We start from the raw sequence: 24,769 nt of genomic DNA, 5'->3' as shown, positions 1-24,769 counted from the left end.
TTATATGAATATATACATTTGTATATATATACATACAAACATATATTGAGTATCTAATATGTATAATCCAGCTTTCAAAGATTCTAAATATTTAAAATGTAATCTATATAATAAATGCAATCCTCATAAAATACCAACATTCTGAGGCATCTGACAAAATTTAACCTAGCTATATATATATATAACTAAGTTATATATGTTTAAGTTTTATATATATATAAAACTTAAGTTATTTATATATAACTTAAATTTTGTCATATATATATTCATATATATATATATGTATATTTTATTTTTTTCAATAGTGAAAAGTGCTATGGAGAAAAGTTAAGCCCAGGAGGTAGATAGAGAACTAGGGAGGGCTATCTATGGAGCTTTAGTTAAAGTCCACAGGGAATAACAATGAGGTATTATTTTTATTTTATAGAAGAGGAATTTTACATTTTCAAGACATGAGTGGCTATCTAAAAATTCACTAATGGTGTGAAAACAGTTTGGTTTGTGTATTTGTGATATTTAAATTAACACTCCAATAGAGCCATCTTGAAATATAAAATCAAAGCAACAATGGGCATGGTGGTGCGTGCCTGTAATCCCAACTGCTCAGGAGGTTGAGGCAAGAGAATTGCCCGAACCCAAGAGGCGGAGGTTGCAGTGAGCCGAGATCGTGCCATTGCACTCCAGCCTGGGTAACTAGAGTGGAACTCCATCTCAGAAAAAAAAAAAAGAAAAAAGAAAAAAAATCAACAAAATGTAATGAATATCTTTAAAATTCATTACATCTTTATGTGAAACAACCCATGGGTGAAAAATAAAAGTTTGCTTTCATGATGTTCATAAAATAATGAAAATGAAGACAGTAAGGTATAGAATCTGTGAGATATATCTACAGTTACACACAGTAGAATTCTCATAGTTTTAAAGTTACAAAATAAAGATTAATAGTAAACAAATTATTCAAATCAAGTATTTTATAAAGATTAACAAATAGGAGCTAAGGAAAATAGAGGAAAGTATAACAAAATGAAAGCAGAAATTTATACATAACAGAACTGAACCTACAAATAAATTGTATCTTTAACAAAACAAAATTGGTAACATATGCAAAATTAGAAATAAAAATGAGGAAATAACCAAACAGCCACAACTGGAAAGGAAATCCAATTAGTTATTAGTGAATATTTTATAATATTCTCTCTAAATCTATTAGAAATCCTAGATGAAATAAATGTTTTGCTAGTAAAAAGATCTATAAATGACTACTCTTTACTAGAAAAGATAGGGAAAGTCTACAGTATCCAAAAATCAAGGAGAAAGTTGAGAAAATAATTTAAGTTACGTCTGACAAACAATGTACTCAGGAGATTTTATAGATGAAGTCTTTCAAATAGCTTAGAAAGAAATAATTGTAATTCTGTTAAATGATTACTATTATATAAAAAGGGAAGTATTAAAATGATAGCAAAATCTGATAGGAATTAGAGAAAAAAAAGCCGACTACAGGCCACTTTAACAACTCATAAATGTAAAAGTACAAAACACGTTATTGGCAAACAGCCCCGCATGAAAGATGTTTTAGTATTTGGAAAACTGTTAGTGTAATTCACCATATTAAGAGGGTAGAAGACAGTTTTTATTTTTAAATATTAAACTAAAAAACACCCTTAGGAAACATGGAAACTTCTTTAGAATGAAATAAATATGTGTTAATTAAAAAGAAAGCATCAGGCTTAATGATGAATCACTAAGATGTTTCTGTTATCTCCTGATAAGTTAGGAGATAATACAAAAAGGAAATATATAGATGCCCTTTTATATCTTTATATCATTTATCACTTTCCTGGAAGCACAGCCAGGGCAACTAGACAAATAATGTAAATAGACTTACAAATATTAGAAAGTATGTGCCTTTTTTTGGCAAGTGATTGCAATGTAAACCTAAAATAATCAATTAAAATCTATTATAAATAATTTAGTAAAATAAATGTTAAAAATGAACAAAAGTTTCCTACATACCAAAACCACCAATTTAGAAAAAATGGAATAGCATATTTAATATATCATACTTAGGAATATAATTAATGATCAATGTGTGGAACTTATGTGAAAGTAAATTAAATATTTTCTAAGGACAATAAAGTATTAGAAAGAAATACTTTGGATAAAAAGAATCTATGCTATAAAATATATATTTTTTTCTGAAGTGTATCATTTAATATATTCCCTTCAAAATACCAGCAAGAGTGCTTTTGAGAAAATTTGCAAAAAGATACTACACTTTGAAAAAATGAATAAGTAAGATTAAAATGAAAGATTGTTAATAAGAATAATGAGGGGAAACAACTCTTGCCAGGCATGTTAATAATAAACTTGGAGAATTTGGAAGAGCTTGTTATTTATTCAAGAGTAGACTAAAGAGCATTTTATTATGGAAATGAAAGTCGAAATGTATGAAGATTTTAATATATGGATAATGAGAGAACTCAAGTAAATGGGGAAGGAAATGGATTATTTAATAAATGATGTTCAATTAGTTGGATTGATATTTAGAAAAAATAAACTGGTATCTCTTTCTCACTTCTTACACTAAACAATCTAAATTGCAATGTTTGAGCCCAAACATTGGAACATAAAAAATAAAATCAGAGGAGCAATGGAGTACAACATCAGGATATTGGTTTAGAAAAGGCCTGCTTACGATGCCACAAAATTTAAAAGGTGTGAAGGTAGACTGATAAATTTAAGGGCATAAAAAGTCCTTTGGTCAAGGCAAAAGATAAAAGTCAAGTTTGTGTGTGTAGAGATGTTCATCGTAGTTTCTGATGGCTTTTATTGCTGTGGGGTCAAGAGAACATTCCCTTTGTCATTTGTAACTGTGTTTATGTGGCTCTTCTCTCTATTCTTCTTTACTAAGCTAGCTAGTGACCTATGTATTTTATTACTTTATTAAAAAAACCAACTCCTGGATTTGTTGATCTTTTGAATTTTTTTTTTTTGTGTGTGTGTTTCTTGATTTCCTTCAGTTTATGTCTGATGTTTGCCATTTCTTGTATTCTGCTAGCTTTGGAGTTGATTTGTTCTTGCCTCTCTAATTCCTTCAGTTGTGAAGTTAGGTTGTTAATTTGAGATCTTTCTTTTTGATGCGGGCTTTTAGTGTTGTGAATTTCCCTCTTAACATTGCTTTACCTATGTCCCATTTGGTATTTTATATCATTTTTCTAATTATTTTCAAAGAACTTCTTGATTTTTGCCTTAATTCATTATTTACCCAAAAATCATTCAGGGGCATGTTGTTTAATTTCCATGTAATTGCATGGTTTTGAGTGATTTTCATAGTTTTGACTTCTATTTTTATTGTGCTGTGGTCTGAGAGTGTGTTGGTATGATCTTGGTTCTTTTACCTTTGTTGAAGATAGTTTTATGTCCAATTATGTTGTTGATTTTAGAGTATGTGCCAGTGAAAATGACAAGAATGCATATTCTGCTGTTTTTTTGTTGTAGAGTTCTGTAGAAGTCTATCAGATCTATGTTGTCCAATGATCAGTTTAGGTCTTGAATATCTTTTTAAATTTTCTGCCTTGATGATATTTGAGCACAAACTAGAAAACTTAGTAAGAGATGAATAAATTCCTGGACACATATCCCCTCCCAAGTCTTGAGCCAGGAAGAAATTGATTCCCCAAGCAGACCAATAACAAGTTTCAAAATCAAATCAGTGATAAATAGCCTACCAACAACAACATCAAAGCCTGGGACCTGATGGATTCACAGCTGATTTCTGCAGGATGTACAACAAAACAGCTGGTACCATTCTTACAGAACTATTCCAAAAAATCGAGGAGAGGAGACTTCTACCTCACTTATTCAATGAGACCAGCATCATCTTGATACCAAAACCTGGCAGAGATAACAAAAAGAAAACATGGCCAATATCCTTGATGAACATCAAAACAAAAATCCTCAACAAAATCCTTGCAAACTGAATCCAGCAGCACATCAAAAAGCTAAGTATAATCAAGTAGACTTCATCCTCGGGATACAAGGTTGGTTCAACATATACAAACCAATAAATGTGCTCATAAACAGAAATAAAGACAAAAACCACATGATTATCTCGACAGACACAAAAATGGTTTTCCATAAAATTCAATACCCGTTCATGTTAAAAACTTTCAATAAACTAGTATTGAAGGAACTTACCTCAACTTAATAAGCACCATCAATGACAAACCCACAACCAGTATTATACTGAATGGGCAAAAGCTGGAAGCATTCCCTTTGAAAATAAGTAAAAACAAGAATGCCCTCCTCTCACCACTTCTATTCAATATAGTATTGGAAGTCCTTGCTAGAGCGATCAGGCAAGAGAAGGAATAAAGGTTATATAATAGTAAAAGAGAAAGTCAAATTCTCTCTACAGATGACATGATTCTTTATCTAGAAAATCCCATGGTCTCAGTGCAAAAGCTTTTCCAGCTGATAACTTCAGCAAAATTGCAGTATACAAAATGAATGCACAAAAATCACTAGCATTCCTATTCACTAACAATAGCGAAACTGAGAGCCAAATCAGAAAGGTAATCTCATTCATAATTGCCACAAAAAGAATAAAATACCTAAGAATACAGCAAACCAGGGAGGTGGAAAGTCTCTATAATGAGAACTGAAAACACTGTTCAGAGAAATGAGAGAAGACAAACAAATGGAAAAATATCCCATGCTATGAATAGGAAGAATCAATATCATTAAAATGGCTATACTATCCAAAGCAATTTGTAGATACAGTGTTATTCCTACCAAACTAACGATGACATTCTTCAAAGAACTAGAAAATACTATTTTAAGATTCTTATGGAACCAAAAGAGAGCCCAAACAGCCAAGGAAACTGTACCCAAAAATAACAAAGCTGGAGGCCTTACATTGCCTGATTTTAAACTATACTAAAAGGCAATGGTAACCAGAGCAGCATGGCGCAGCTACAAAAACAGGCTCATAGACCAATAGAACAGAGTAGAGAGCCCAGAAACAAGGCCTCACATCTATGACCATCTGATCTTCAGCAAATCTGACGAAAACAACTGTTAGGGAAAAGACTACCTTTTCAAAAATGGTGCTGGGATAACTGGCTACCATTATGCAGAAGATTAAAGTTGGATGCCTTCCTTGTACCATGTACAAGTTGGACCCTTTCCTTACACCATAAAAAAACAACTCAACACAGATTAAAGACTTAAATGTAAAACCCAAAACTATAAAAACCCTGGAATACACCCTAGGAGATACCATCCTGGATATAGGAATGGGCAAAGATTTCATGACCAAGACACCAACAGCAATTGCAAAGTAAAAATTGACAAATGATATCTAATTAAACTTAAAAGCTTCTGCACACCCAAAGAAACTATCAGAAAGCCTACAGAATTGGAGAGAATGTTTGCAAACTGTGTATCTGAAAAGGGTCTAATATCCAGCATCTATAAAGAACTTAAACAAATTTACAAAAGAAAAATGACCCTACTAAAAAGTAGAAAAAGGATATGAACAGACACTTCTCAAAAGAAGACATACATTTGGCCAACAAGCATATGAAGAAAACCTCAGTATCACTGACCATTAGGGAAATGCAGATCAACCCAATGAGATACCATCTTATGCCAGTCAGAATAGCTATTCTTAAAAAGTGAAAAAATAACAGATGCTGGTGAGATTGTGAAGAAAATGGAGCACTTATGCATGGTTGGTGGGAGTGTTAATTAGTTCAACCATTGTGGAAGGCACTATGGTGATTCCTCAAAGAGCTAAAAGTAGAACTGCCATTTGACCCAACAATCCCATTTCTGGATATGTACACAGAGGAATATAAATCATTCTACCACAAAGAAACATGCAGTGAATGATCACTACAGCACTGTTCACAATAGCAATAAACATGGAATCAACCTAAATGCTCATCAATGACAGAAACAGAAAACTTGATTATATATCCAATAATGGAATTTCTATGTCAAATAGTAATTCTTCTTTGAGTTATTTGAGAAATTGCCCAATTGCTTTCCACAATGGCTGAACTAATTTACATTCCCAACAGCAGTGTGTAAGCATTCTCTTTTCTTTGTAACCTTGCCAGCATCAGTTATTTTTTTATTTTAACAGTAGCCATTCTGATTGGTGTGAGATGGTGTTTCATTGTTGTTTTTATTTGCATTTCTCTAAAGATTAGTGATGTTTAGCATTTTTTCACATGCTTGTTGACTGGGTATACGTCTTCTTTTGAAAAGTGTTTGCTCTAATTCTTTGTCCACTTTTTCAATGGGGTTATTTGTTTTTTTTGTTTACTGATTTATTTAGGTTGCTTATAGATTTTAGATATTTGACCATTGTCGGGTGCATAGCTTGTAAACATTTTCTCCCATTCTATAGGTTGTGACTTCGTTGATAGTTTCTTTTGCTGTGCAGAAGCTTCTTGCTTTAACAACAGCACCATGTTGTTTTGGTTATTGTGGCACTATAGTATAGTTTGAAATTGGGTAACGTGATGCTTCTGGATTTTGCTTAGGATTTCACTTGGCTGTTGGGGCTCTTTTTTGGTTCCATATGAATTTTAAAATAATTTTTCCTAATTGTGTGAAGAATGTCATTGGTAGTTTGATAGGAATAATATATATTCTGCAAATTGCTTTGAGTAATATGGCTGTTTTAACAATATTGATTCTTCCTTTCAACGAGCATGGATGTTTTTCCATTTGTTTGTGCCAACTGTGATTTCTTTAGAGTTTTGTAATTGTCATTGGAGAGATCTCTCATCTCCCTGATCAGCTGTATTCCTAGGTATTTTATTCTTTTTGTGGCTATTATAGATGGGCTTGCATTATTGCTTTGGTTGTCAATTGGATATTGTTGGCATATAGGAATGCTACTGATTTTTGTACATTAATTTTGTATCCTGAAACTTTGCTGAAGTCATTTATTAGATCAGGGAGCTTTTGGGAAGAGACTATGGGGTTTTCTAGGTATAGAATTAGATCATCTGCAAACAGGGATAGTTTGACTTCCTCTCTTCCTATTGGGATGCCTTTTATTTACTTATCTTGCCTGATTGCCCTCCCACAACTTCCATTACTACGTTGAATAGGAGTATTGAGAGACGGCATTATTGTCTTGTTCTGTTATTCAGGGGGAATTCTTCTAGCTTTTACCCACTCAGTATAATGTTGGCTGAGGATTTGTCTTAGATGGCTCTTATTATTTTGAAGTACCTTCCTTCAATGTCTAGTTTATTGAGAGATTTTAACATGAAGAGATGTTGAATATTATCAAAACCCTTTTTTGCATCTATTGAAATAATCATGTGGTTTTCGTTTTTAGTTCTGTTTATGTGATGAATTACATTTATTGATTTGCTTATGTTAAACCAACTGCATCCCAGAAATAAAACCTACTTGGTTGTGGCAGATTAGCTTTCTGATGTGTTGCTGGATTTGGTTTGCTGTATTTTGTTGAGGATTTTTATATCTATCTTTATCAAAGATATTGGCTAGAAGTTTTCTTTTTTTGATATGTCTCTGCCAGCTTTTGTTATCATGATGAAAATGGCCTCATAGAATGAATAAGGAGGAATTCCTCCTCCTCAGTTTTTTGGAATTGTTTCATTAGAAATGGTACAAGCTCTTCTTTGTACATCTGGTAGAATTCAGCTGTGAATCTGTCTTGTTCTGTGCTTTTTCTTCTTGGCAGGCTTTTTAGTACTGATTCAATTTTAGAACTCACTATTGATCTTTTTAGGGATTCAATTTCTTCTTGGTTTCTTCTTGGGATGTTGTATGTTTTCAGGATTTATCCATATTTTCTAGGTTTTCTAGCTTGTGTGCATAGTGGTGTCCATAGTAGTCTCTAAGGGTTTTATTTAAAAAAAAAATTCTGTGGAGTCAGTTGTAACATCCTTTTGTCTTCTCTGGTTGTATTAATTGGGATATATACATATATCTATCTCTATATCCTCAACACTGTATCATATGTATATATCTGATACTTAGGTCTTCTTGTTGAATTGAACTCTTTGCCATTATGTAATCTTCTTTGTCTTTTTGTTATTTGTTGGTTTAAAGTTTGTTTTGTATAATATTAGAATAGCAACACTTGCATTTTGAATTTTTCCATTTGCTTGATTTTTCTCCATCCATTTACTTTGAGCCTAGGAGTGTCATTGGATGTGAGATGGGTCTGTTGAATATAGCATATTATTGGAGTCTTGCTTCTTTATCCAATTTGCCACTGCGTGGCTTTTAATTGTATCATTAGCCTGCTTACATTCAAGGTTAGTATCGATATCTGCAGATTTGATCCTGTCATCATGTCGTTAGCTGTTTACTAGGCAGACTTGTTTGTGTGGTTGCTTTAGGGTGTCACTGGTATGTGTACTTAAGTGTGTTTTGTTAGTGGCTGGTAATGTCTTTCCAAATTTAGGAGATCAATTTTAAGAGATGTAATAAAACTAAATTATCTTGCAAACAAAAGAAGCAACTTAAAAGTATACATAGATTAATTTTACTTCTGAAAAATTGAGCTACACATAAAAAGTTGATGGAAAGATATATGAAACATTTACAGTACTTACCTCTCTGGGGAGTGGGCATAAAATTATAGTTGAAAGTATCTTTGAATCATACATTTTTGAAATCTTTTAAGGATTAAAATGTGTTAAGTATATATGTGTTATTTTTTAAAGTGGATTTAAATAAAAATGAATTTACATTAAAATAATATGATGGTATAATCTGTAGTCAAAATAATTATAGATTTAAAATAAATTAAAATACACGGGACATAGTTACCTAAATCAGGGATGGGGAACTAGGTTTTCCAAAGACAAATAATCTATCTTCCATCCTTTAGATATGTAACTTTTTGTTTTTGTTTCTGTTTTTTTTTCCTAAGACAAGGTCTTGCCCTGTCATCTAAGCTGGAGCGTGGTGACATAATCAAGGCCCACCACAGCCTCAACCTCCTAGGCTCAAATGATCCTCCTGCCTCAGCCCCCCAAGTAGCTTGCCTTATAGGTGCATGCTACCATACTGAGATAATTTAAATATATATATATATATATATTTTTTTGTAGAGACAGGCAGGCTCTTACAATGTTATACAGACTGGTCTCAACCTCCTGGGTTCAAGTGATCCTTTCTTTTGTGTTGGCATTACAAAGTGCTGGAATTATAAGTGTGAACCACTGTGCACAGCCTAGAGTATAACCTTAAAATAGATTATATCTTGCTGCCTGTCCAACTATATTAACTGATGTGCTACTTTGTCTTGTAAATTAACAACTTTTTCAAGCGAGTAATAGTATTTCATGTAATAACATTTGTTAAGATGAGAAATGGAGTGCCAAGTATTAACGTGAACTTTTTAACTTGATGGTTTCAGTGATTCAAAATGTTCACCTTTCAAACTAACATAATAAAAAGACTTTTCTTATTGTCCAAAGCAAGGTGTGAGGAGGAACAATTATGTTTTGTAAATGAGTTTTTCATTCTGTCAAATATCTGTTTAGCACCTACTCTATTAAGCTGTTGTAGTGAATAAACCTGCCACTAGGTTGGTTTCTGGCATTCAGGTATCTATACTATTCTTGTAATCCTGTGTCTTGCCAGCAATATGTCTACTGCAAATTGTACCTGGGAATATTTAAGAGAATATCTCTCTCATCACTGCTTGAAGTAATGTTCACTTAATGAATAACTTATTGGAACTCTTATATGATAACAGTTGATTATTTCAGAAGTCATCAAATTAAATTTAGAATTTAAAGGAGAATATAAAGACTGTAATGTATATAATTGAATATATTATGTTGACTTCCCATATAATTGATTTTGTGTTCATTTTTAAGAGCGTTATTTGAATTTAACATTTTGTCTTGAAGACAGGTGTTTTGAAATTCATTCTGTGACTTCACAGTAGACCATATGAAACATGTAAAAGTCTATATTATTCAGTTTATTATTCCAGTGGAATAGCAAATGATTCCCATGCCATATTCTAAAGGTAAGTATACAGGAGCTTCTTTAATTGAAAAACAGTGAACTTTTATAATTTACCATTTTTTTAGCTTTGTGATATATTTTTTATAGCTGTTCTTTCAGAATAAAAGAATAGTTATCTTAAATCTCTAGATAGTTTTACCCAATTATTTCATGTTAAATAAAAGTAGTATACTTTGTGTTCAATTTCTGTAAGTCTCTGGAGAAAAAAACTTTCTCTTTTGACATTTTGCCTGTTTTTTCATCTTCATTCGCAAGGTTTTAAAAAGATATGAATAATTCCCATTCCTTTCTTCTTTGTTGAAATATTATTAAAAAAAACACTGTACCTTCAAATATAAACCAAGAATAAACCAGAGAAACACAATTCATTCAGCCATTAAATTAATAATTGGTTATTTGGAACTTGAAAATTAATTGATCATGAATTTAAATTTTATCTTTTTTCCTTTTCCTCTCGAATCAATTTGTGTATAGGCAGAGTTTAATGAGCAAACAGAAAGTTTTATGAAAGAAATTATTGCAGTCATTCTGTTACTAACAGCAAGGCCTCAGAGCAGGTTTTAAAAATGCATTTTTATTTTAAAATAATTGTATGTATTCATGATGTACAATGCGATGATTTGATATACACTGTGTAAAAATTGTCGTATTCAAACTAATTACCACATCTGTCACCACTCATGCTATACATTCAATCCCCAGAATGTGTTCATTTTATATCTGAAAGCTTGTACCCCTTGACAAGCATCTTCTTACTTTCAACACCATCCAGCCCCTGGTAACCACTGTTCTACTCTCTATGTGTTCAACTTTTTCAGAATCTACATATGAGTGGTATTGTATAGTATTTGTCTTTTTGTGTTTGATTTGTTTCACTTAGCATAATGTCCTCCAGGTTCATCCATATTGTTGCAAATGGCAGAATTTCCTTCATTTTTATGACTGAATAATATTCCGTTGTCAATATATAGGCAATGAAATATATATATGTTATATAATATACATGCACCACATTTTCTTTATTCATCTGTTGAGACTTAGGTTATTTCCATATCTTGGCTATGGCAAATAGTGCTGTGATAAATATGAACATTATGAAGTTTCAACTATTTTAAGTGGCTTCTGGTCTTTCACAAATTATTTGGAATTGATTTACTATAACCTAATAGGATGACATTGTTCTTCCATTTTCTACCTGAAACTATGGAAATCCAGTTTAGAATTTGGCATCACTAGGAGGTGAATCAATTCTAGAGTTAAGGGCTAGGAGTCTTTGGCTTCAGTTTAGTATAGAGGCCTCTCACTTGACTCTGTTATCATAATCCTTTACGTAAAATTATAAAGTACTTGGAAATTGAAGGTTAACATTCTAAATTGAGGAAATAAAAATTATTGATAAAATGAAGTAAATGTAGTTTACTTCATTTTTTTCCTCAGAAAAGAAAAAAACAACTTCCTTTTACTGTGAGTAATGCTATTTTGCCATGTTTTCCAAAGGACATCCTTTTCAAAATGAATGTTTCCAGATGTAAAAACCTCAGTGGGAGAAATTAGTTTGCAAATATCTGGGTTAAAAAATCAAATACTTTTTTGGAACAACTAAAAATTTTCTCTAGTGCTAATTTATATTCTAATAAGTGTGGTGAACATCCTGGTGGGAGCTATATCCCAAACGTACATAACCATGAAAACACTTTTTTCTCCTATGGAACATCTGTTTAGTGGAATACAATTTAGGTAACACCAATAAGAGCATATCTTTAGACATTAAAAAAATAATTATGCTAACAATTTGACTTTCAGGAAAATCTGCTGTGTTTAAATAAATGTATACTTCACAAAGTTAATCTATAATATCACCTTTTTTTCCTAGGTATGAGAATAATTTATTTTTATAGATTTAGTTAGAGGGTTCACAGCTGATTGATAGAATTACACATTGGAGGTGAGTCTATCAAAGACTTTGTTGGTTAAGTTGCTGCCTTGCATTTGTTTGAATAGGGCTTTGCTAATAATAAAAGGTACTGGGCATAGAGACTGAGCCTTGTCATAATCTGTTGGTTCTGCCCAAAATTTCAGTCATGGAGGTAGCCTAGATGTGATGGTAGAAGCTATGCAATTTGGCCACCCTCAGGCAATGATTGCTTTGGCCCTGCTTTAAGGAGATGAAAAAAGGAGGCATTTTTCTATATAAACACTGTTTACTGTAGAAAGGCTCATTATGAGTAACAGATGGTATTTTTAGTAACTTTGAAGCCCCTAGCTCTTTTGTCATTGCTCCTGGTATTGTGAGGGCATTTAAAAACTACTTTTCTGATCTAAAACTTTCCCTAAATAGCCAATTTATTAATGCTTATTTGAGGGAAATTTTAGAATTCTTTTTCGTCACCCTCCTCCTTTCATATATTCACAGTCAACTTAAAACATTGTGAAGACTATCAGGCAGCTGAATTATTTCATTACATTATTTCACTGCTTCATTTTTAGTTCTCTTTACACATCTGTTAAATTTCGTGTCTACATGATAGATTGTGTCCCAGTATTTTATTATTTTATCCAACAGATCAATTTCCTTGTGTTCTCTTCTCAGCTCTGTGATCTCTCACATTCTGTATGTCTACAGAAACCTCTTTGTACAATGTCCTATAAACAGCAAATGAAAAATTCGTTTCTTTTTGTAAGATTCCTAGATTCTAAAAACATCTTATAAAGAGGAACAAAACTTCCATTATGATTGAAAGAAACAGAAGAGATATAAACTTATAAAGCTGATTTATACATTTAATTGGTGACTGTCTCTGTGGCATAATTCCAGAGATCTCAAAACACTAAAAAATGAGGTTTGTAAACATTTTCTACCTCATGGGGTCTCTTCTAGTTGCCTTAAGCCCTTTGATCAATGTTAAAGTGTGCAAAGGTCTTTGAGTCCTCAGTTAGATACATAAATGTATTACTTATTGAGAATTTCCAGGGAATGGATTTAAGGGGAAAATTTGAGTAGGGGGAGAGACTGAAGAGACTGCAAGAGATTGTGGATAGCTAATATTGGAAGCAAGGGATAAGGACATGTAAGAAAGAGTTGGGGACACTAAACACAACCAGTTCCATTTCACTAAGTGCCAGCTCTGAATATCTCACTCAATCTTCTGCAAGGGAAGACTTGGATACTAGTGCTAATGTGGATACACCAAAGAGCAAATGGTTCATATTTTGTCAATTTTTCGTTGTAAATGTGATAGACTTTAACAATTGGGGGTTAGATTATGAGAAAAGAAAGCATCTTTGCTAACAAACCACTAAAAAAATCTTTCATAGGCCTTGGGCTTATTTTTATTTGAAGCTACCCTGAAAGTCTGAACCACATACTTCCTAAGTGAGCTGTCCAAGAGCCTTGGAATATGAAGTCTTTGACACCTAAAACCTCTTCACTTATCCAGAAGATTTTCCCCTGCTTTCTTCTGTAATGTCCATGCCCCTTGTCATTGAGTTTAAGGGCTGTGTGTCCAGTAAGCAGGTAGAGGGAGGGAAGGAGGCTGGAAATAGTGGAAATCTAAGGCTGTGAATCTGAGAGGCTTATATTTTGAGGACAGGAACCACAGGAAGCAGATACTTGTGCTCTAACCCCAGGCAGTTGAGGCATACCTGGTTCCTGCAGCTGTCTGGCTTTTGTAAAAAAAAAAAAAAAAAAAAAAAAAAAAAAAAAATGTACTTTGCACAAGCTGTTGGTCATTCTGTGAAGAGGTCAATAGAAACCCATGCTATTGCTGATCTTTACCAAGCTTGTGCATTTGAACATGTAAGTATCTGCAAAGGCTCCCAAAATATTTTCTTTCCAATTTGTTTATTTATTCACGTGTTTGTTTTTGTAGAAAAGGGGTCTTGCTATGTTGCCCAGTCTAGTCTCAAAACTCCTGGCCTCAAGAAATCCTCCCACCTTGGCCTCCCAAAGTGGTCTCCTTAATTTTTAGTTTAAATGTTCCATTTGCCATGTGTTATGTTAATTCATTTTCTTTTCAGTGTTCCCTTCTCAAAAGAAAATCATTAAGGGTTGAAATTAGACACACTAAGTTTCTTAAGCTTTTCTGGCAGAACCTCCTAGTTATAACACCACATTCATAGCATTTTAGAAGAAGGAACCTTAGTAATAATCCAGTGCTACTCATTTGGTTCATAGATGAGGAGGCCAAGGTCTAGAGAGGTGAAGTGCCTTGCCCAAGGGCTTCAGAGCTGGCGATCAACACAAATCTTTGTGCTCCAGTCTTGGGAGGTCCCCACTACATCACACTGCACTCTCCACATCTTTGGATTGACGTACCTCACCTCAAATTAAAAAAAAAAGTTTCCTTTAAAATACTCTAGATGTCAAATATTTGTCAAAAATTCTTAGTACTATGAACCAAATTAAAACATAAAATAATTATACTTCAGTAGAGAAGATTAGCATCAGCTTGCTACTTGATAAAATGCTACTGTAACTTAGTTGGAATCTGAAAATAATATTTAAAATTTACTAAAGATATAAATAAAATTTGCAAATCCACAGAATGAAAATTGGCTTGAATAAATAAAAGGTTAGAATTCAAAGCAAAGGCACCTGCTTCTGTGAGTCCCTTCTGTGAGCTATCTGCTTATCCACTGTTCTACCAGTGAGCTTGTTCTGATCATACCCCTCTCTGTTCCTTCTTGACTTGACAGCATTAGGAAATGAAGAGGTTACTGTCCAGTCAAGTCCTCCTCGGCATAAACAAACCAGGTTTCCAGTTAATCTCCACTGTCGTGCATATTTCACAGATTATTTTTTCCTACTATGAGTATTACTTTCATTGTTTTCCAAACCTGGGGCAATTCCTTTGGCTTTTGGCATCTGCTTCAGAATATATTCACTTACTTGAAGCAGCTCACCTTGCTCTTTTTCTTTCCCTAATATTCAGCCCTGAAGTAGCCTTGGGACTGGAAGTATTTTTGGTTAGGATGTTTTGCATATAGAGGAGGAGGATAGATACAGCAGCATACTTCTGAAAAATTTAAATTTATATTTTTCTAAACTAATACTCTATGTTGTGGGTTGGTTTCCCTGGGAAAAATATTGAGATTGAGATTTTTTTGCACAGGGAGTTTATTGGGAGTGCTCCTGGAAGCCACGCCTATGAGGTAATGAAGAAGGTAGGACTAAATAGAGAGAGAAATTGGACAGCAATGTAGACACAGTGCAGGCTTCTGTTGATCCCATGGAAAGATCTAAAGTGAAATGGCCCTGTGGTGTTGACCACGTGGAGACAAGAGAGCTAAACCTGTAGACACCCATATTGACTAATAGTTGCATATTATCTGCCTTCAGAAATGGAGTGTGGATAGTGTGACCCAGGACGTGGAGGCTCTCTTTACCTGAGGGGGCCTTTTTCAGACCATTAGTGCATCCCAGAGATAAATTCAGCTGACTGCCATCAGCTACTGGCAGTTGCAGAAGGTGAGGAAGTGAGTGTTTCATTCCCAAAGTGTTGATTTGGGAAGAAGACCTTGTTACTCACAACGGTCCACCATTTGCACTGCTCAGATCCACATGCTTCATATAATAAGCTCCAAGAATAGCTCCTTCTGGATCTCAAGAACTTCATTTCCTAGCAAAATTGTAAGTTGGAGGTTAGCCCAGGCATGGTGGCTCTTGTCTGTGATTGCAGCACTTTGGGAGGCTGAGGCAGGTGAATTGCTTGAGCCTAACAGCTAAAAATCAGCCTGGATAACATAGGGAGACCCAAACGCTACCAAAGAAAAAAAGAAAAAATTAGCCAATCATGGTGACATGTGCCTGTGGTCCTAGCTACTCAGGAGGCTGAGGAAGGAGGATCACTTGAGCCTGGAAGTTTGAGGTTGCAGTGAGTTGTGATGATTATGGCACTGCACTCAGCCTGGGTGACAGAAGGAGATTCTGTATAAAAAAAAAAAAAAAATGCCAAAGAGGTTAGTGGAATGAATTCCAGTTCTAGCTGCTTCTCAAGGCTGCTATTTAACATCTCTCTTCTATTACACCCTCTAGGTTCCGCTTACCTTTGTCTGCTAGCACCTCTGCTAGTCTGTTTTTTAAATTTATCCCCTCAAGTATTTATGCTTTGAGTTACAATCAATCCAGTTACACTCTTCATTTTAAAATGTATTATTAAATTATTATTTCTGGCATGCACTGCATCCAGTGCTGCACAAGGGTTCAAAGATCTAAGAGGTAATGGTGGGGGACAAAGAAAGACACAGACAAACATAACAGAGAGCTGGGCCAGGCAGTTCAGAAAGCTGAGGTTGTCAGTTTCTTAGGCCCCGACCTGCCTCGGAGTACTTTATTTTATATGTTTACAAAGCATATAGCAGAGGGAGGGTGCAGTTACTTCCAAAAGCCTGTGGTTATAATTCTCATACTTCATTTAACATACTTCAGCTAACAACTATCTTGCAGCAAGGTCAGTGAGAGCTGGTTATCTTTTTCTAGGCCCCTCTGCTCTTCTCTGAGACATACACATTCCCATATTATGGTTTTGCTTCTCTGGAGTTTACTCAAAGTTCACAGCAGCCTTGCTGCTGATTCCCCCAGAGGGCTTGGACTACTCTGGTTCTCTATAATTATTGACTATAGTCACTATGTTGTGCTAGCAAACAGTTGGTCTTATTCATTCTTTTTATGTTTTTGGTACCCATTAACCATTCCCACCTCCTCCCCATCACCTCTGCTAGTCTAGATAACATGTTTGTTTGGATGACTGAGATCTTTATCTCAGGGTTCTGAGCTCCTTGTCACCATGTTCTTCACATATGCAGCTGCTGAATTTATCTGTTTTATCTGTTTTCAAGCAAAATTGTGCCAGAGAGTACCAACAGATGCTGAGAATACCACTTGGATGCCTTCATTTGTAGCATGAAAGCATTTCTTCCATGCTTTCATTTGTAGTATGAAGCCTAAAATGAATGGGCAGCATTTCTAGAGATTAAAGTTCAAAGGCACTCTTGCTGTGTCTCTGGTGGAAGCATTCCCATCTGGGAACTAAGATCTCTAAACCTGTAGAGTACAAAGTTAAGAAAAAAGAAAGTGTGGATTTTTCAGATGGGTTATTGACAGGGAGGGTAAGCTGGTCCACCTTTGTTTCCACCCTTTTGTTACTGAACTCATGAGTTGTACCCACTGGGAAAATAACACCACTGAAATTCATTGATTTAGAGTGTGATACAATATTCTGGGGGAAGAGTCTTCATTTTTCCAGGGAATCATTTGCAAGCTGGTGCCTCAGCTGTTGCTTCATCAGGCCTTTCCATTGCTCTACTGGGCCAGCATCTTGCAGGTGGTGCAGTAAGTGATAGTTCCAGTGGACTGCCTTGCTGTATGGCCACTGCAAAGCATGTGAGATCCTGTGCAGCGGACGAAACACTGTATAAACTCAGAGAGCGGAGCCAGGTTGGGTTCTGCAGGTAGAGAAGTAAAACTCATACGAAGAATGTATGCTGATTCTATTAAAGTCAAGTTGCTACCCCTTTCAAGAGGAAAACAGCCTAATCTGATTGACTTGTTAACAAAAAGCTATACAGCCTTCTTGAGGAATGGAGCCATTTGAGTGGCTAAGATTTGGTCTCTGTTGTTAGCAAGTTGGACATGTGGCATTAGGAGTATTTAGATCAGTCTTAGTGAGTGGGAGATCATGTTGCTGGCCCATGCATAGCCTCGATCCTAGCCACTGTACTACTCAACTCACGTATCTATAGTGCAAGCATAGGTGAACAAGGACAGTCTCCTAACACCAGCAGCACCCATCCCGTTTTATTTCTCTTCTTTTTTTTTTTTTTTTTTTTTTTTTTTTGTGACGGAGTTTCGCTCTTGTTACCCAGGCTGGAGTGCAATGGCGCGATCTTGGCTCACCGCAACCCGCGCCTCCCGGGTTCAGGCAATTCTCCTGCCTCAGCCTCCCGAGTAGCCGGGACTACAGGCACGCGCCACCATGCCCAGCTAATTTTTTGTATTTTTTTAGTAGAGACGGGGTTTCACCATGTTGACCAGGATGGTCTAGATCTCTTGACCTCGTAATCCACCCGACTCGGCCTCCCAAAGTGCTGGGATTACAGGCGTGAGCCGCGTGAGCCCCTGCTCCCGGCCTCATAGTCTTTATAATTCTTATCTTTCATATTTCTTCAAGCTGACGATACCACACCCATCAGTGTAGTCACGTCCACCACTATTTCCTCTCCATTAATGCTCAGCAGAAGTTTTAATACTTGCCCTGAGACTCCAGGTTAGGAGCTGTAGTATTTCATATTCCACCAGTGATGAACTTTTCATGGTTGATTGGTCAGTAGGTGATTCAGCAGCAAAATACCATTTCATAGATGTGTTCCTTGAATCACTCGTGGCATCAACTGTTGCAGAATGAATTCCTCTAAAAAAAAAAAAAAGAGGCTGAGAAGGAGATTTGCATGCAGAAACTTTATAAGTGTATGTTCCTGGGGTCAATATCCATTTTGGGTTGAAGGAAAAAAGATTGTGTTGAGAAAAGATAAAATGAGAGGCCATTGCATAAAGGTCTCAGGTGATTTCAGACGGAGCTCTGGAGCTGTGATGGCCCTTCAGTTGAGCCACACTTAGGATCTGGGTCTATATTCATCTAAACAGGTCGGCCAGCCATTGAATGTCAACTGCTCTTAAGATGGAGGCATCTTCAGAGGCCAGGCATAGTGGTCCATGCCTGTAATTTCAGCAATTTGGGACACTGATGTGGGAGAACTGCTTGAACCCAGGAGTTCAAGATCAAACCAGAAAACAAGTGAGATTCTATCTTTACAAATAAAAATAAAATAATTAGCTAGGCTTGGTGGCACATGCCTGTAGTTGTAGCTATCAGGGAGACTGAAGTGGAAGGATCACAAGTCCAGGAGTTTGAGACTGCAGTGAGCCATAATCATGCCATTGCCTCCCAGCATAGGCAACTTAGCAATGCTCCATCTCTAAAAAACATAAAATATTAGCTGGACACGGTGGTGTATGCCTGTGGTTTCAGCTACTCAGGAGACTGAGGTTGGGAGATTGCTTAAGCCTGAGAGGTCGAGGCTGAAGTGAGGTGTGATCACACCACTGGACTTCTGGGTGAGAGCAAGACTATGTTTCAAAGGAAGAATAAGGAGGAAGGAACATTGAGTGAGACAGCTCTCTTCAGGCCAGAGCAATTCCCAGAGAGAGAAAGCTGTCAGTCACCTCGCCTCCCAATACCTGGGAGTGATGGAAAGAGGATCAGTGCTTCAGTCCTGAAAGCGTCTTAGGGGATGGGATATCTGGATGGAGCACCACATCATGGACTGTACTATTTATTGCATAAAATTTGCAAAAGGCAAAAAGTGTAAAAAGAAAGATAAGTGTGACTCATAATACCTTCACCTAGATTTAGCTGTTGTTAGTATTTTGGCACATTTTCTTTGCTGCTTTTTCCTAGGTACCTGTATTTCCTACATATTTGGAAGCATACCCAAAACATGATTTCACATATTGCTGCATCACTTAACATAATTTATGTAATTCTTCATATTACTGAAAATAAATCCTCAGTCATGCTAAGGATGGGGCCACACAGAGATGCAAGGAAGAGAGGACAGTGAGGAGAGAGCTGCATAGGAGCTACCTCTGCTTTGTAAGCCAATGCCCCTCCTCCCAATACCTTTGAGTACTGCTTCACGTTCTGTTAGTAGAAAATGATGTAGCTAAAGAGGACTGAAAAGTTTAATATATTTTACTTAATTGTGTTAGAATAAAAGAAAGGCTTTTTCAAATAAAAAAAAATAAATTTTGTATCCTTAATGTTAGAGGCTCTAAATAGCTCATCTTGTTGATATATATTTACCTGACAATTTATTATAAATTGTGATCTCTTATATTTTATGAACATAAATAATAGCAGTATAAATTTAAACTGCTGGTCTTTGATCTAAACATACTTGAAAGAGTTCTTTCTTGTGAACCAAAAATTAGGTAAATCTTCATCAGAAAGAGTTTCCCAACGTTCCCTTCCTGAAACGCTGGGATTCTTTTGTTGTGATGGGAAAAATAATTAACAGCTAGTTATTTTCTGATTTTCTTGTGTTGTTATTTCAGTTCTGCCCCATACCAGGTCTGTGATTTTAGGTTAATCAGTTAAGTCCTCTGACACTAAGATCCTACAGCATTAAGTGTATTCTTCCTGCCTTTCTCCCTCACATTTTTATTGTGAAAAACCCAAACACTCTCCAACATGGAAGGGATTGTTTTGTAGTACTGATGATTCTGTCTAGGGGTGGGAGAATAATGGGATGGGCAGAACTAGAAAAATAACAAAACCTGTCTTTTGTTTTTTTGAACTGTATTCCAATTTGCCTAGTGTCACATTTTCACAGAGAAATGAGGAAAATGAGACTCATTAGCTTTGTTTCAAAACAGGCAGGGGCTGTGCCTGCGTAGCAACCAGCGACAAGATGGAGAAGAGCAGGGTTCAGCTGACGGTCCAGATGCTTGCTGATTCTCAGGATGCAAACAAAGCATCTGGGTGGTTGATTAACTCTCCCATTCACCACCACGGTGCTTGTTCTCATGTAGACAGCATTGCCAGTTGGTGATAGGGAGGTAAATCATCCATATAGACAGAAATACATAGATTTATGTGGATCCCACTCCAGTATTTTGAATGTACAAATGTCTCTTTGTACCCTCATAAGTGGGAATATTAGGCAGCTCATTCTGACAGCAGAGGAAGCTGTAAAGACTTAGAGATGTAAATAATGACAGGATAAATAATCTTCCATTCTGCTGCAGATATGCAAAGGGAAGCTTTTTAAAATGGAGTATTAGGCTGGGTGCAGTGGCTCACGACTGTAATTTCAGCACTTTGGGAGGCTGAGGCTGGTGGATCACTTGAGCCCAGGAGTGAAGCCCCATCTCTACTAAAAATTAAAAAAAATTGGCTAACTCTTGTGGTTGTGCACCAGTAGTTCCAGCTACTTGGGAGGCTGAGGTAGGAGGATTACCTGAGCCCAGAACGAGGAGGCTGAAGTGAGCTGAGATTACACCACTGCACTCCAGCCTGGGCGAGAGAAGGAGATGCTGTCTGAAAAAAAAAAAAAAAGTATATTATGAACTATCCCAAGTTGGTGTGTGTTTGCTTGTTTTATCTTATGCCTTTTCAAATTGCGACCTTTCCAGAAGGCATAAACCATTGTAATTTGGAGGAGGAGATTACATAGATCCTGGCTTCTTTCCATCTGTCTGAGAATGACAAGGCTGGAGACTTTTCAGAATCTGATACCAATGAGTTAGAAACCCCAGGCCCTAACCTGAGTCAGTGCATCCAGATTTCAGGTTAACATGGGATGTCCAGCAGATTTGAGTGGCTCCTCTACCCCTGTCTGCAACCAGGCAGAGAGAGGAGGAGAGCCAATTAGTTTTATAGAGGGAGGAAAAAATAAGCTTTGTTCCTCATTCTTATCCCTTCTGCTCCTCTACTTCTATAGCTTTGTGGGAACTCTGGAAATGTGATTGGTTATCTTTAAAATGTATTTATCCAGAGTTACATTATAATCAGACATTTGTCAGGCAGGCTTTCTTTTCTTTTGAGGTTTTTCATTGACTCTGTGTTTATTATAACTAGAAATTATATAACACACATGTAATAACATAAAACACGAAATAACATTATCATAAGTAGTAGTTGTTCATCGTTCAGTATGTGCTTTTATATGTATTAGGGACCCAAGAGCGCACAGAGTACGAGGGGAAATAGCTCGTGGTACCTGCTGTCTCCTTATCTCTCATTCACTCTTCAACCCCCTGAAATATGACTTCTGCTCCTACAAGTTAATTGAAATGTCTCTTGCTAAAGTCAATGATGACCTCTGTTGATAAATTCAGTGGAGAGTCAGCCTTTATCTTATTCGACCTCTCAGCAGCAATGCCACATGGCTGACTAGTTTCTCCTTGAAAAAGCCTCTTTGCAGGCTCTTGGGATGCCACACAGCCTGGCTTTTCTACCACTTCTCTCTGGTGCCTCTCTCTTTGATCTTTAGCATGTTTCTCCCTCCTCTGCAAATCTTCAAATGTTGTTTCTCAGCATTCTGCTCTAGGATCCCTTTTGTTCTCCTGTTTGTATTCTCTTTTCCCCTCCTGCTCTCACTTCACCTAGCCTCCTGGAGTAAAACAAAACCATCCCAATGTCTCTGCAATCCCTAATTGCATAGATGCCATATAGATTCTTACGTATCTGATTGTTTAAAATGTTATGTTTTCATCTGAATCTTCATACCTGGGCACTAGCCCATTTAGCAAATTACCACTTGCATAGCTTCATTTTGTTGTCCCGCAGGTGCTTTTGTTTTACTGTAATCAAAGGAAAACTCACCCTCTTCTCCCACAGATATGACTCTCATCCATTTTGCCTTTTCATTGAAGGGTGCGAATGGGCAACTGATAGCGTAAGTCAGAAATATGAGTGCCATGGTTAATGTGAATTTGAGTCACATATGGGTATTTGTTTCTATCTTGTTTTCCTGTTTTGTTTATTTATTGAATCCTCCCAGTGGCAACAAACCTCAAATTGAATTCCTTGTCTCCTGTGAATAAAAAAGTGCCTCCTGCCTAGGGAGCGCTGTTCTTTTCTGTGCCTATGTTGGCTGATAATTGTCTTCAGAATAAGGGCTGCAGGATGTCATTTCTAGTTAGGGTTGTGCCAGGAGGTCTCTGAGCTGTGGGAATAAAGCCAAGGCCCTTACCCCAACCCCCCAGCAAAGGTATATAGTAAGACAGCCAAGATGAGCTAGGAACTGAAATTTCAATTTTCAGTTTCGGTGGTACGGAGATGTGGATGAGGAATTGTTTTAGCATAAGAAATTAAATACCTGTCAACATTGTCTGCAGTATTAGCATAGAAAAAAAATCATTTGCAGCGGTTTTCAGGGCTTAGATTCAATGAGTAGTTATTGGCATCATTATTTAGTGGGAGAATTTTTATTCACAGACTTGATATATTTCTGCATCCTAATTTCAATGTATTTTTTCCCTGTTAGCAAGAAGAATGTTATTATCTGTTAGATTTGGTGGTGGAAGCAAAGCAGAAGGAGTCAGAGAATATGAAATTGTGAGCTCAAGCAGTAACAATATTTAGGAAAGGAAACATTCCCAGGAGAAAAAAATGAGTAAACTGGATAGGTTTTCTAATTTATAAGCTTTCTTACATATCTACCAATTTCATGTGCTCTCTGCCATGTCTACGGTATAGCTTAAACATCACTTTAGTCCTAAGGGAACTGGGTTGGCATGCTTTAGCACAAAATTTTTACCAGCTTTAGAAATGATCCTTATCATTTTTCCTGGGGTTATGATGGGTCTGAAGAAGGTTAGTAGCAGAAGACAAAATAAGAGGCACTATTTTACAATGAGACAATGACATTTAAATCCTTACCTTTCAAAAATTGTTGGTTTTATTAGCCATGCTGACCTCTCTCTGAGGAAGTATTGAAACATAAAAAAATATGAGATTTTATGCTTTTTTCTTTTTTTCATAACCATCATGAACATGTAACAAATTCCTGCCCCTTAGCAATGGGTATTTTTGAGCCCTGCTAAGTAACATGGTATTATTGGCATGAATTATAAAAAATTTAGGATGTATGTTTACCAAGAAGATTTAAATGATCATCAAAGCTCCCGTATACCTCCTGAAAATTCCTCAGAGTGAGTTTTTTTTAAAATCCAGCTCCTGAGATACTGAACTAACAAGGAAAATGAGTCTGGAGGCATTACGCATCTTCATTTAGGCAGTAATTTCTGTCTTACCTGTTATCAACCTTTATTAGAGTGGTTAGTAAGCAGCTAAAATGAGACTGATTCTGGTTTAATTTTATTTAATTTCCCTCATCTCCACTTAAATGGAAGGCAGTAAGTAGCCATGAGTTGACCAGGCCTCTGAGAGAGGGATGAGAGGAGAAAGAAGAAAAGCACATGTGCAGTTTCATCTGAGGTTAGACAAAAAGCCTCTGGGTTATAAGGAATTGACTCTATCTTTCTGGAGAAGCTGCAGTTTTATCTGGAGAATACAGAAAACTACATCACAAGGCATAAATATCATATATATTTTTTTTCCTGCAGCATGAGATAGTTTTGACTTCTGTTCCTGTACTCTTTAGGCTCAGGGTTAGGGCACTAGGGACGCAGACAGCTTGAGTGTAGGATGGAGCATCTGGGTTGTATGTACACAGCATTCAGCAAACATCTCGTATGCCCACACTTTAGACGATTCTGACAGCTGCTGGAACAAACCATTTTTCTGGTACAATTACACAAAACTAAAAGCAGTCAGCAATTATATTTACCACTGTGAATTGTGTTCCAAATCTTATTCTCTCTCTGAGATACTCATTTTAATGAGCCAAAGATGTTCATGTAAAAAAATAAAAGGTTTTGCATGTAAGCATTTTCAAAAATGTTTTTATGCTGTCTGGTGCTATTACTACATTTCCTCCTGAACATATTATGATTCCTAGGTTAGATCCTACTGTAGCCAAAACTCAGGTCTCTAATTTGTTGAAATGCTCTATTATAGTGAGTTTGTGAGACCTTACTGTCTTGATTCGCTAGGTACAGACTGAATGTTAGGAAATGGGCCATATAGAATGTATGATGATGCTTATCTTTGGTCTTTCTAGAGAAGTAGGTTGTCCAATGAGTGAAATGACATAACAATAA

Source organism: Sapajus apella, unplaced genomic scaffold (assembly GCF_009761245.1).
Source record: "Sapajus apella isolate SASKATOON/1434 unplaced genomic scaffold, GSC_monkey_1.0 scaffold26, whole genome shotgun sequence".
In the NCBI taxonomy this organism is placed as follows: Eukaryota; Metazoa; Chordata; class Mammalia; order Primates; family Cebidae; genus Sapajus; species Sapajus apella.
This window is presented reverse-complemented; position numbering follows the sequence as displayed.